The 12,881-nt window shown below is 48.3% G+C and overlaps 18 non-coding genes across 18 annotated transcripts; all 18 read left to right on the forward strand.

Annotated features, from left to right (window-relative positions):
• Positions 1-46: 46 nt before the first annotated feature.
• On the forward strand, positions 47-165 carry LOC143874642 (5S ribosomal RNA). Its single transcript, XR_013249315.1, has one exon. It is a non-coding gene; the product is annotated as a 5S ribosomal RNA (ribosomal RNA).
• Positions 166-762: 597 nt separating this feature from the next.
• Positions 763-881, forward strand: LOC143874654 (5S ribosomal RNA). Its single transcript, XR_013249326.1, has one exon. It is a non-coding gene; the product is annotated as a 5S ribosomal RNA (ribosomal RNA).
• Positions 882-1,478: 597 nt separating this feature from the next.
• LOC143874666 (5S ribosomal RNA) lies at positions 1,479-1,597 on the forward strand. The gene has a single exon (XR_013249338.1). It is a non-coding gene; the product is annotated as a 5S ribosomal RNA (ribosomal RNA).
• A 597-nt stretch (positions 1,598-2,194) lies between these two features.
• Positions 2,195-2,313, forward strand: LOC143874678 (5S ribosomal RNA). Its single transcript, XR_013249349.1, has one exon. It is a non-coding gene; the product is annotated as a 5S ribosomal RNA (ribosomal RNA).
• A 597-nt stretch (positions 2,314-2,910) lies between these two features.
• Positions 2,911-3,029, forward strand: LOC143874689 (5S ribosomal RNA). Its single transcript, XR_013249360.1, has one exon. It is a non-coding gene; the product is annotated as a 5S ribosomal RNA (ribosomal RNA).
• Positions 3,030-3,626: 597 nt separating this feature from the next.
• LOC143874701 (5S ribosomal RNA) lies at positions 3,627-3,745 on the forward strand. The gene has a single exon (XR_013249372.1). It is a non-coding gene; the product is annotated as a 5S ribosomal RNA (ribosomal RNA).
• A 597-nt stretch (positions 3,746-4,342) lies between these two features.
• On the forward strand, positions 4,343-4,461 carry LOC143874712 (5S ribosomal RNA). The gene has a single exon (XR_013249383.1). It is a non-coding gene; the product is annotated as a 5S ribosomal RNA (ribosomal RNA).
• A 597-nt stretch (positions 4,462-5,058) lies between these two features.
• Positions 5,059-5,177, forward strand: LOC143874723 (5S ribosomal RNA). Its single transcript, XR_013249394.1, has one exon. It is a non-coding gene; the product is annotated as a 5S ribosomal RNA (ribosomal RNA).
• Positions 5,178-5,774: 597 nt separating this feature from the next.
• LOC143874734 (5S ribosomal RNA) lies at positions 5,775-5,893 on the forward strand. Its single transcript, XR_013249405.1, has one exon. It is a non-coding gene; the product is annotated as a 5S ribosomal RNA (ribosomal RNA).
• A 597-nt stretch (positions 5,894-6,490) lies between these two features.
• On the forward strand, positions 6,491-6,609 carry LOC143874746 (5S ribosomal RNA). The gene has a single exon (XR_013249417.1). It is a non-coding gene; the product is annotated as a 5S ribosomal RNA (ribosomal RNA).
• Positions 6,610-7,206: 597 nt separating this feature from the next.
• LOC143874758 (5S ribosomal RNA) lies at positions 7,207-7,325 on the forward strand. The gene has a single exon (XR_013249428.1). It is a non-coding gene; the product is annotated as a 5S ribosomal RNA (ribosomal RNA).
• Positions 7,326-7,922: 597 nt separating this feature from the next.
• On the forward strand, positions 7,923-8,041 carry LOC143874769 (5S ribosomal RNA). The gene has a single exon (XR_013249439.1). It is a non-coding gene; the product is annotated as a 5S ribosomal RNA (ribosomal RNA).
• A 597-nt stretch (positions 8,042-8,638) lies between these two features.
• Positions 8,639-8,757, forward strand: LOC143874781 (5S ribosomal RNA). Its single transcript, XR_013249451.1, has one exon. It is a non-coding gene; the product is annotated as a 5S ribosomal RNA (ribosomal RNA).
• A 597-nt stretch (positions 8,758-9,354) lies between these two features.
• LOC143874793 (5S ribosomal RNA) lies at positions 9,355-9,473 on the forward strand. The gene has a single exon (XR_013249463.1). It is a non-coding gene; the product is annotated as a 5S ribosomal RNA (ribosomal RNA).
• Positions 9,474-10,070: 597 nt separating this feature from the next.
• On the forward strand, positions 10,071-10,189 carry LOC143874804 (5S ribosomal RNA). The gene has a single exon (XR_013249474.1). It is a non-coding gene; the product is annotated as a 5S ribosomal RNA (ribosomal RNA).
• A 597-nt stretch (positions 10,190-10,786) lies between these two features.
• Positions 10,787-10,905, forward strand: LOC143874816 (5S ribosomal RNA). The gene has a single exon (XR_013249485.1). It is a non-coding gene; the product is annotated as a 5S ribosomal RNA (ribosomal RNA).
• A 597-nt stretch (positions 10,906-11,502) lies between these two features.
• LOC143874828 (5S ribosomal RNA) lies at positions 11,503-11,621 on the forward strand. The gene has a single exon (XR_013249496.1). It is a non-coding gene; the product is annotated as a 5S ribosomal RNA (ribosomal RNA).
• A 597-nt stretch (positions 11,622-12,218) lies between these two features.
• LOC143874840 (5S ribosomal RNA) lies at positions 12,219-12,337 on the forward strand. Its single transcript, XR_013249508.1, has one exon. It is a non-coding gene; the product is annotated as a 5S ribosomal RNA (ribosomal RNA).
• Positions 12,338-12,881: the final 544 nt, after the last annotated feature.

Genomic DNA, 12,881 nt, shown 5'->3' on the forward strand with positions numbered 1-12,881 from the left:
ATGCGAGTGGAAACTCTTTATTACTTTGACAATGGAGAGGCATGCTGGGTGCGATCATACCAGCACAAATGCACTGGATCCCATCAGAACTCCGAAGTTAAGCGTGCTTGGGCGAGAGTAGTACTAGGATGGGTGACCTCCTGGGAAGTCCTCGTGTTGCACCCCTGTCACTTTTTTCGGCTATCTACCACTTTTTTCGAACAATCTTTCGGTTCTGGAACATCGATGCGAACTGAAACGCACGTTTAGTGCGTCGCCTCCTACGTTTCGGTTCGGATCTTTTTATTTTCTTCCGGATGGTGAATTCAAAGACGTCCGGTCTTTATTATGGCGGGGTGATAGTGTCGTTTGATTCGATAAACGGAATTCGTTCTGACATTTCATTTGCGGTCAAATTATAGCGGGGGTTTGTTTAGATTCAGTGACGTACAGGCTATAGCGGATGAGTGTACTAGTGGATGCGAGTCATGAATCCGGTCGGAAGGTGTTTACTGGCCGTGAGCTACCCTTGGTGCACAAATATCGTTCCGACGATAACTTTTGATCCGCCCGTCAGATCGTGGCGATTCTTATATTGATTCGGGGGTACTCGGGAAGATCCATCGCGCGATGACAGCCCTGGCGGTCATCCGGCTTCCCGACATGCTCGGATCGTCCATCCGGTGTCATCTAGCAGGATTTTTTCGCACTTTCATTTAAACGGACTTCGTACGACAATGCGAGTGGAAACTCTTAATTACTTTGACAATGGAGAGGCATGCTGGGTGCGATCATACCAGCACAAATGCACTGGATCCCATCAGAACTCCGAAGTTAAGCGTGCTTGGGCGAGAGTAGTACTAGGATGGGTGACCTCCTGGGAAGTCCTCGTGTTGCACCCCTGTCACTTTTTTCGGCTATCTACCACTTTTTTCGAACAATCTTTCGGTTCTGGAACATCGATGCGAACTGAAACGCACGTTTAGTGCGTCGCCTCCTACGTTTCGGTTCGGATCTTTTTATTTTCTTCCGGATGGTGAATTCAAAGACGTCCGGTCTTTATTATGGCGGGGTGATAGTGTCGTTTGATTCGATAAACGGAATTCGTTCTGACATTTCATTTGCAGTCAAATTATAGCGGGGGTTTGTTTAGATTCAGTGACGTACAGGCTATAGCGGATGAGTGTACTAGTGGATGCGAGTCATGAATCCGGTCGGAAGGTGTTTACTGGCCGTGAGCTACCCTTGGTGCACAAATATCGTTCCGACGATAACTTTTGATCCGCCCGTCAGATCGTGGCGATTCTTATATTGATTCGGGGGTACTCGGGAAGATCCATCGCGCGATGACAGCCCTGGCGGTCATCCGGCTTCCCGACATGCTCGGATCGTCCATCCGGTGTCATCTAGCAGGATTTTTTCGCACTTTCATTTAAACGGACTTCGTACGACAATGCGAGTGGAAACTCTTTATTACTTTGACAATGGAGAGGCATGCTGGGTGCGATCATACCAGCACAAATGCACTGGATCCCATCAGAACTCCGAAGTTAAGCGTGCTTGGGCGAGAGTAGTACTAGGATGGGTGACCTCCTGGGAAGTCCTCGTGTTGCACCCCTGTCACTTTTTTCGGCTATCTACCACTTTTTTCGAACAATCTTTCGGTTCTGGAACATCGATGCGAACTGAAACGCACGTTTAGTGCGTCGCCTCCTACGTTTCGGTTCGGATCTTTTTATTTTCTTCCGGATGGTGAATTCAAAGACGTCCGGTCTTTATTATGTCGGGGTGATAGTGTCGTTTGATTCGATAAACGGAATTCGTTCTGACATTTCATTTGCAGTCAAATTATAGCGGGGGTTTGTTAAGATTCAGTGACGTACAGGCTATAGCGGATGAGTGTACTAGTGGATACGAGTCATGAATCCGGTCGGAAGGTGTTTACTGGCCGTGAGCTACCCTTGGTGCACAAATATCGTTCCGACGATAACTTTTGATCCGCCCGTCAGATCGTGGCGATTCTTATATTGATTCGGGGGTACTCGGGAAGATCCATCGCGCGATGACAGCCTTGGCGGTCATCTGGCTTCCCGACATGCTCGGATCGTCCATCCGGTGTCATCTAGCAGGATTTTTTCGCACTTTCATTTAAACGGACTTCGTACGACAATGCGAGTGGAAACTCTTTATTACTTTGACAATGGAGAGGCATGCTGGGTGCGATCATACCAGCACAAATGCACTGGATCCCATCAGAACTCCGAAGTTAAGCGTGCTTGGGCGAGAGTAGTACTAGGATGGGTGACCTCCTGGGAAGTCCTCGTGTTGCACCCCTGTCACTTTTTTCGGCTATCTACCACTTTTTTCGAACAATCTTTCGGTTCTGGAACATCGATGCGAACTGAAACGCACGTTTAGTGCGTCGCCTCCTACGTTTCGGTTCGGATCTTTTTATTTTCTTCCGGATGGTGAATTCAAAGACGTCCGGTCTTTATTATGGCGAGGTGATAGTGTCGTTTGATTCGATAAACGGAATTCGTTCTGACATTTCATTTGCGGTCAAATTATAGCGGGGGTTTGTTTAGATTCAGTGACGTACAGGCTATAGCGGATGAGTGTACTAGTGGATGCGAGTCATGAATCCGGTCGGAAGGTGTTTACTGGCCGTGAGCTACCCTTGGTGCACAAATATCGTTCCGACGATAACTTTTGATCCGCCCGTCAGATCGTGGCGATTCTTATATTGATTCGGGGGTACTCGGGAAGATTCATCGCGCGATGACAGCCCTGGCGGTCATCCGGCTTCCCGACATGCTCGGATCGTCCATCCGGTGTCATCTAGCAGGATTTTTTCGCACTTTCATTTAAACGGACTTCGTACGACAATGCGAGTGGAAACTCTTAATTACTTTGACAATGGAGAGGCATGCTGGGTGCGATCATACCAGCACAAATGCACTGGATCCCATCAGAACTCCGAAGTTAAGCGTGCTTGGGCGAGAGTAGTACTAGGATGGGTGACCTCCTGGGAAGTCCTCGTGTTGCACCCCTGTCACTTTTTTCGGCTATCTACCACTTTTTTCGAACAATCTTTCGGTTCTGGAACATCGATGCGAACTGAAACGCACGTTTAGTGCGTCGCCTCCTACGTTTCGGTTCGGATCTTTTTATTTTCTTCCGGATGGTGAATTCAAAGACGTCCGGTCTTTATTATGGCGGGGTGATAGTGTCGTTTGATTCGATAAACGGAATTCGTTCTGACATTTCATTTGCGGTCAAATTATAGCGGGGGTTTGTTTAGATTCAGTGATGTACAGGCTATAGCGGATGAGTGTACTAGTGGATGCGAGTCATGAATCCGGTCGGAAGGTGTTTACTGGCCGTGAGCTACCCTTGGTGCACAAATATCGTTCCGACGATAACTTTTGATCCGCCCGTCAGATCGTGGCGATTCTTATATTGATTCGGGGGTACTCGGGAAGATTCATCGCGCGATGACAGCCCTGGCGGTCATCCGGCTTCCCGACATGCTCGGATCGTCCATCCGGTGTCATCTAGCAGGATTTTTTCGCACTTTCATTTAAACGGACTTCGTACGACAATGCGAGTGGAAACTCTTTATTACTTTGACAATGGAGAGGCATGCTGGGTGCGATCATACCAGCACAAATGCACTGGATCCCATCAGAACTCCGAAGTTAAGCGTGCTTGGGCGAGAGTAGTACTAGGATGGGTGACCTCCTGGGAAGTCCTCGTGTTGCACCCCTGTCACTTTTTTCGGCTATCTACCACTTTTTTCGAACAATCTTTCGGTTCTGGAACATCGATGCGAACTGAAACGCACGTTTAGTGCGTCGCCTCCTACGTTTCGGTTCGGATCTTTTTATTTTCTTCCGGATGGTGAATTCAAAGACGTCCGGTCTTTATTATGTCGGGGTGATAGTGTCGTTTGATTCGATAAACGGAATTCGTTCTGACATTTCATTTGCAGTCAAATTATAGCGGGGGTTTGTTAAGATTCAGTGACGTACAGGCTATAGCGGATGAGTGTACTAGTGGATACGAGTCATGAATCCGGTCGGAAGGTGTTTACTGGCCGTGAGCTACCCTTGGTGCACAAATATCGTTCCGACGATAACTTTTGATCCGCCCGTCAGATCGTGGCGATTCTTATATTGATTCGGGGGTACTCGGGAAGATCCATCGCGCGATGACAGCCTTGGCGGTCATCTGGCTTCCCGACATGCTCGGATCGTCCATCCGGTGTCATCTAGCAGGATTTTTTCGCACTTTCATTTAAACGGACTTCGTACGACAATGCGAGTGGAAACTCTTTATTACTTTGACAATGGAGAGGCATGCTGGGTGCGATCATACCAGCACAAATGCACTGGATCCCATCAGAACTCCGAAGTTAAGCGTGCTTGGGCGAGAGTAGTACTAGGATGGGTGACCTCCTGGGAAGTCCTCGTGTTGCACCCCTGTCACTTTTTTCGGCTATCTACCACTTTTTTCGAACAATCTTTCGGTTCTGGAACATCGATGCGAACTGAAACGCACGTTTAGTGCGTCGCCTCCTACGTTTCGGTTCGGATCTTTTTATTTTCTTCCGGATGGTGAATTCAAAGACGTCCGGTCTTTATTATGTCGGGGTGATAGTGTCGTTTGATTCGATAAACGGAATTCGTTCTGACATTTCATTTGCGGTCAAATTATAGCGGGGGTTTGTTTAGATTCAGTGACGTACAGGCTATAGCGGATGAGTGTACTAGTGGATGCGAGTCATGAATCCGGTCGGAAGGTGTTTACTGGCCGTGAGCTACCCTTGGTGCACAAATATCGTTCCGACGATAACTTTTGATCCGCCCGTCAGATCGTGGCGATTCTTATATTGATTCGGGGGTACTCGGGAAGATCCATCGCGCGATGACAGCCCTGGCGGTCATCCGGCTTCCCGACATGCTCGGATCGTCCATCCGGTGCCATCTAGCAGGATTTTTTCGCACTTTCATTTAAACGGACTTCGTACGACAATGCGAGTGGAAACTCTTTATTACTTTGACAATGGAGAGGCATGCTGGGTGCGATCATACCAGCACAAATGCACTGGATCCCATCAGAACTCCGAAGTTAAGCGTGCTTGGGCGAGAGTAGTACTAGGATGGGTGACCTCCTGGGAAGTCCTCGTGTTGCACCCCTGTCACTTTTTTCGGCTATCTACCACTTTTTTCGAACAATCTTTCGGTTCTGGAACATCGATGCGAACTGAAACGCACGTTTAGTGCGTCGCCTCCTACGTTTCGGTTCGGATCTTTTTATTTTCTTCCGGATGGTGAATTCAAAGACGTCCGGTCTTTATTATGTCGGGGTGATAGTGTCGTTTGATTCGATAAACGGAATTCGTTCTGACATTTCATTTGCAGTCAAATTATAGCGGGGGTTTGTTAAGATTCAGTGACGTACAGGCTATAGCGGATGAGTGTACTAGTGGATACGAGTCATGAATCCGGTCGGAAGGTGTTTACTGGCCGTGAGCTACCCTTGGTGCACAAATATCGTTCCGACGATAACTTTTGATCCGCCCGTCAGATCGTGGCGATTCTTATATTGATTCGGGGGTACTCGGGAAGATCCATCGCGCGATGACAGCCTTGGCGGTCATCTGGCTTCCCGACATGCTCGGATCGTCCATCCGGTGTCATCTAGCAGGATTTTTTCGCACTTTCATTTAAACGGACTTCGTACGACAATGCGAGTGGAAACTCTTTATTACTTTGACAATGGAGAGGCATGCTGGGTGCGATCATACCAGCACAAATGCACTGGATCCCATCAGAACTCCGAAGTTAAGCGTGCTTGGGCGAGAGTAGTACTAGGATGGGTGACCTCCTGGGAAGTCCTCGTGTTGCACCCCTGTCACTTTTTTCGGCTATCTACCACTTTTTTCGAACAATCTTTCGGTTCTGGAACATCGATGCGAACTGAAACGCACGTTTAGTGCGTCGCCTCCTACGTTTCGGTTCGGATCTTTTTATTTTCTTCCGGATGGTGAATTCAAAGACGTCCGGTCTTTATTATGGCGGGGTGATAGTGTCGTTTGATTCGATAAACGGAATTCGTTCTGACATTTCATTTGCGGTCAAATTATAGCGGGGGTTTGTTTAGATTCAGTGACGTACAGGCTATAGCGGATGAGTGTACTAGTGGATGCGAGTCATGAATCCGGTCGGAAGGTGTTTACTGGCCGTGAGCTACCCTTGGTGCACAAATATCGTTCCGACGATAACTTTTGATCCGCCCGTCAGATCGTGGCGATTCTTATATTGATTCGGGGGTACTCGGGAAGATCCATCGCGCGATGACAGCCCTGGCGGTCATCCGGCTTCCCGACATGCTCGGATCGTCCATCCGGTGTCATCTAGCAGGATTTTTTCGCACTTTCATTTAAACGGACTTCGTACGACAATGCGAGTGGAAACTCTTAATTACTTTGACAATGGAGAGGCATGCTGGGTGCGATCATACCAGCACAAATGCACTGGATCCCATCAGAACTCCGAAGTTAAGCGTGCTTGGGCGAGAGTAGTACTAGGATGGGTGACCTCCTGGGAAGTCCTCGTGTTGCACCCCTGTCACTTTTTTCGGCTATCTACCACTTTTTTCGAACAATCTTTCGGTTCTGGAACATCGATGCGAACTGAAACGCACGTTTAGTGCGTCGCCTCCTACGTTTCGGTTCGGATCTTTTTATTTTCTTCCGGATGGTGAATTCAAAGACGTCCGGTCTTTATTATGTCGGGGTGATAGTGTCGTTTGATTCGATAAACGGAATTCGTTCTGACATTTCATTTGCGGTCAAATTATAGCGGGGGTTTGTTTAGATTCAGTGACGTACAGGCTATAGCGGATGAGTGTACTAGTGGATGCGAGTCATGAATCCGGTCGGAAGGTGTTTACTGGCCGTGAGCTACCCTTGGTGCACAAATATCGTTCCGACGATAACTTTTGATCCGCCCGTCAGATCGTGGCGATTCTTATATTGATTCGGGGGTACTCGGGAAGATCCATCGCGCGATGACAGCCCTGGCGGTCATCCGGCTTCCCGACATGCTCGGATCGTCCATCCGGTGCCATCTAGCAGGATTTTTTCGCACTTTCATTTAAACGGACTTCGTACGACAATGCGAGTGGAAACTCTTTATTACTTTGACAATGGAGAGGCATGCTGGGTGCGATCATACCAGCACAAATGCACTGGATCCCATCAGAACTCCGAAGTTAAGCGTGCTTGGGCGAGAGTAGTACTAGGATGGGTGACCTCCTGGGAAGTCCTCGTGTTGCACCCCTGTCACTTTTTTCGGCTATCTACCACTTTTTTCGAACAATCTTTCGGTTCTGGAACATCGATGCGAACTGAAACGCACGTTTAGTGCGTCGCCTCCTACGTTTCGGTTCGGATCTTTTTATTTTCTTCCGGATGGTGAATTCAAAGACGTCCGGTCTTTATTATGGCGAGGTGATAGTGTCGTTTGATTCGATAAACGGAATTCGTTCTGACATTTCATTTGCAGTCAAATTATAGCGGGGGTTTGTTAAGATTCAGTGACGTACAGGCTATAGCGGATGAGTGTACTAGTGGATACGAGTCATGAATCCGGTCGGAAGGTGTTTACTGGCCGTGAGCTACCCTTGGTGCACAAATATCGTTCCGACGATAACTTTTGATCCGCCCGTCAGATCGTGGCGATTCTTATATTGATTCGGGGGTACTCGGGAAGATCCATCGCGCGATGACAGCCTTGGCGGTCATCTGGCTTCCCGACATGCTCGGATCGTCCATCCGGTGTCATCTAGCAGGATTTTTTCGCACTTTCATTTAAACGGACTTCGTACGACAATGCGAGTGGAAACTCTTTATTACTTTGACAATGGAGAGGCATGCTGGGTGCGATCATACCAGCACAAATGCACTGGATCCCATCAGAACTCCGAAGTTAAGCGTGCTTGGGCGAGAGTAGTACTAGGATGGGTGACCTCCTGGGAAGTCCTCGTGTTGCACCCCTGTCACTTTTTTCGGCTATCTACCACTTTTTTCGAACAATCTTTCGGTTCTGGAACATCGATGCGAACTGAAACGCACGTTTAGTGCGTCGCCTCCTACGTTTCGGTTCGGATCTTTTTATTTTCTTCCGGATGGTGAATTCAAAGACGTCCGGTCTTTATTATGGCGAGGTGATAGTGTCGTTTGATTCGATAAACGGAATTCGTTCTGACATTTCATTTGCGGTCAAATTATAGCGGGGGTTTGTTTAGATTCAGTGACGTACAGGCTATAGCGGATGAGTGTACTAGTGGATGCGAGTCATGAATCCGGTCGGAAGGTGTTTACTGGCCGTGAGCTACCCTTGGTGCACAAATATCGTTCCGACGATAACTTTTGATCCGCCCGTCAGATCGTGGCGATTCTTATATTGATTCGGGGGTACTCGGGAAGATTCATCGCGCGATGACAGCCCTGGCGGTCATCCGGCTTCCCGACATGCTCGGATCGTCCATCCGGTGTCATCTAGCAGGATTTTTTCGCACTTTCATTTAAACGGACTTCGTACGACAATGCGAGTGGAAACTCTTAATTACTTTGACAATGGAGAGGCATGCTGGGTGCGATCATACCAGCACAAATGCACTGGATCCCATCAGAACTCCGAAGTTAAGCGTGCTTGGGCGAGAGTAGTACTAGGATGGGTGACCTCCTGGGAAGTCCTCGTGTTGCACCCCTGTCACTTTTTTCGGCTATCTACCACTTTTTTCGAACAATCTTTCGGTTCTGGAACATCGATGCGAACTGAAACGCACGTTTAGTGCGTCGCCTCCTACGTTTCGGTTCGGATCTTTTTATTTTCTTCCGGATGGTGAATTCAAAGACGTCCGGTCTTTATTATGGCGGGGTGATAGTGTCGTTTGATTCGATAAACGGAATTCGTTCTGACATTTCATTTGCGGTCAAATTATAGCGGGGGTTTGTTTAGATTCAGTGATGTACAGGCTATAGCGGATGAGTGTACTAGTGGATGCGAGTCATGAATCCGGTCGGAAGGTGTTTACTGGCCGTGAGCTACCCTTGGTGCACAAATATCGTTCCGACGATAACTTTTGATCCGCCCGTCAGATCGTGGCGATTCTTATATTGATTCGGGGGTACTCGGGAAGATTCATCGCGCGATGACAGCCCTGGCGGTCATCCGGCTTCCCGACATGCTCGGATCGTCCATCCGGTGTCATCTAGCAGGATTTTTTCGCACTTTCATTTAAACGGACTTCGTACGACAATGCGAGTGGAAACTCTTTATTACTTTGACAATGGAGAGGCATGCTGGGTGCGATCATACCAGCACAAATGCACTGGATCCCATCAGAACTCCGAAGTTAAGCGTGCTTGGGCGAGAGTAGTACTAGGATGGGTGACCTCCTGGGAAGTCCTCGTGTTGCACCCCTGTCACTTTTTTCGGCTATCTACCACTTTTTTCGAACAATCTTTCGGTTCTGGAACATCGATGCGAACTGAAACGCACGTTTAGTGCGTCGCCTCCTACGTTTCGGTTCGGATCTTTTTATTTTCTTCCGGATGGTGAATTCAAAGACGTCCGGTCTTTATTATGTCGGGGTGATAGTGTCGTTTGATTCGATAAACGGAATTCGTTCTGACATTTCATTTGCAGTCAAATTATAGCGGGGGTTTGTTAAGATTCAGTGACGTACAGGCTATAGCGGATGAGTGTACTAGTGGATACGAGTCATGAATCCGGTCGGAAGGTGTTTACTGGCCGTGAGCTACCCTTGGTGCACAAATATCGTTCCGACGATAACTTTTGATCCGCCCGTCAGATCGTGGCGATTCTTATATTGATTCGGGGGTACTCGGGAAGATCCATCGCGCGATGACAGCCTTGGCGGTCATCTGGCTTCCCGACATGCTCGGATCGTCCATCCGGTGTCATCTAGCAGGATTTTTTCGCACTTTCATTTAAACGGACTTCGTACGACAATGCGAGTGGAAACTCTTTATTACTTTGACAATGGAGAGGCATGCTGGGTGCGATCATACCAGCACAAATGCACTGGATCCCATCAGAACTCCGAAGTTAAGCGTGCTTGGGCGAGAGTAGTACTAGGATGGGTGACCTCCTGGGAAGTCCTCGTGTTGCACCCCTGTCACTTTTTTCGGCTATCTACCACTTTTTTCGAACAATCTTTCGGTTCTGGAACATCGATGCGAACTGAAACGCACGTTTAGTGCGTCGCCTCCTACGTTTCGGTTCGGATCTTTTTATTTTCTTCCGGATGGTGAATTCAAAGACGTCCGGTCTTTATTATGGCGGGGTGATAGTGTCGTTTGATTCGATAAACGGAATTCGTTCTGACATTTCATTTGCAGTCAAATTATAGCGGGGGTTTGTTTAGATTCAGTGACGTACAGGCTATAGCGGATGAGTGTACTAGTGGATGCGAGTCATGAATCCGGTCGGAAGGTGTTTACTGGCCGTGAGCTACCCTTGGTGCACAAATATCGTTCCGACGATAACTTTTGATCCGCCCGTCAGATCGTGGCGATTCTTATATTGATTCGGGGGTACTCGGGAAGATCCATCGCGCGATGACAGCCCTGGCGGTCATCCGGCTTCCCGACATGCTCGGATCGTCCATCCGGTGTCATCTAGCAGGATTTTTTCGCACTTTCATTTAAACGGACTTCGTACGACAATGCGAGTGGAAACTCTTTATTACTTTGACAATGGAGAGGCATGCTGGGTGCGATCATACCAGCACAAATGCACTGGATCCCATCAGAACTCCGAAGTTAAGCGTGCTTGGGCGAGAGTAGTACTAGGATGGGTGACCTCCTGGGAAGTCCTCGTGTTGCACCCCTGTCACTTTTTTCGGCTATCTACCACTTTTTTCGAACAATCTTTCGGTTCTGGAACATCGATGCGAACTGAAACGCACGTTTAGTGCGTCGCCTCCTACGTTTCGGTTCGGATCTTTTTATTTTCTTCCGGATGGTGAATTCAAAGACGTCCGGTCTTTATTATGTCGGGGTGATAGTGTCGTTTGATTCGATAAACGGAATTCGTTCTGACATTTCATTTGCAGTCAAATTATAGCGGGGGTTTGTTAAGATTCAGTGACGTACAGGCTATAGCGGATGAGTGTACTAGTGGATACGAGTCATGAATCCGGTCGGAAGGTGTTTACTGGCCGTGAGCTACCCTTGGTGCACAAATATCGTTCCGACGATAACTTTTGATCCGCCCGTCAGATCGTGGCGATTCTTATATTGATTCGGGGGTACTCGGGAAGATCCATCGCGCGATGACAGCCTTGGCGGTCATCTGGCTTCCCGACATGCTCGGATCGTCCATCCGGTGTCATCTAGCAGGATTTTTTCGCACTTTCATTTAAACGGACTTCGTACGACAATGCGAGTGGAAACTCTTTATTACTTTGACAATGGAGAGGCATGCTGGGTGCGATCATACCAGCACAAATGCACTGGATCCCATCAGAACTCCGAAGTTAAGCGTGCTTGGGCGAGAGTAGTACTAGGATGGGTGACCTCCTGGGAAGTCCTCGTGTTGCACCCCTGTCACTTTTTTCGGCTATCTACCACTTTTTTCGAACAATCTTTCGGTTCTGGAACATCGATGCGAACTGAAACGCACGTTTAGTGCGTCGCCTCCTACGTTTCGGTTCGGATCTTTTTATTTTCTTCCGGATGGTGAATTCAAAGACGTCCGGTCTTTATTATGGCGAGGTGATAGTGTCGTTTGATTCGATAAACGGAATTCGTTCTGACATTTCATTTGCGGTCAAATTATAGCGGGGGTTTGTTTAGATTCAGTGACGTACAGGCTATAGCGGATGAGTGTACTAGTGGATGCGAGTCATGAATCCGGTCGGAAGGTGTTTACTGGCCGTGAGCTACCCTTGGTGCACAAATATCGTTCCGACGATAACTTTTGATCCGCCCGTCAGATCGTGGCGATTCTTATATTGATTCGGGGGTACTCGGGAAGATTCATCGCGCGATGACAGCCCTGGCGGTCATCCGGCTTCCCGACATGCTCGGATCGTCCATCCGGTGTCATCTAGCAGGATTTTTTCGCACTTTCATTTAAACGGACTTCGTACGACAATGCGAGTGGAAACTCTTAATTACTTTGACAATGGAGAGGCATGCTGGGTGCGATCATACCAGCACAAATGCACTGGATCCCATCAGAACTCCGAAGTTAAGCGTGCTTGGGCGAGAGTAGTACTAGGATGGGTGACCTCCTGGGAAGTCCTCGTGTTGCACCCCTGTCACTTTTTTCGGCTATCTACCACTTTTTTCGAACAATCTTTCGGTTCTGGAACATCGATGCGAACTGAAACGCACGTTTAGTGCGTCGCCTCCTACGTTTCGGTTCGGATCTTTTTATTTTCTTCCGGATGGTGAATTCAAAGACGTCCGGTCTTTATTATGGCGGGGTGATAGTGTCGTTTGATTCGATAAACGGAATTCGTTCTGACATTTCATTTGCGGTCAAATTATAGCGGGGGTTTGTTTAGATTCAGTGATGTACAGGCTATAGCGGATGAGTGTACTAGTGGATGCGAGTCATGAATCCGGTCGGAAGGTGTTTACTGGCCGTGAGCTACCCTTGGTGCACAAATATCGTTCCGACGATAACTTTTGATCCGCCCGTCAGATCGTGGCGATTCTTATATTGATTCGGGGGTACTCGGGAAGATTCATCGCGCGATGACAGCCCTGGCGGTCATCCGGCTTCCCGACATGCTCGGATCGTCCATCCGGTGTCATCTAGCAGGATTTTTTCGCACTTTCATTTAAACGGACTTCG

The sequence above is a fragment of the Tasmannia lanceolata genome, unplaced genomic scaffold, assembly GCF_043159265.1.
Source record: "Tasmannia lanceolata isolate RefF3 unplaced genomic scaffold, GAP_Taslan_0.1 ptg000003l, whole genome shotgun sequence".
Lineage (NCBI taxonomy): Eukaryota > Viridiplantae > Streptophyta > Magnoliopsida > Canellales > Winteraceae > Tasmannia > Tasmannia lanceolata.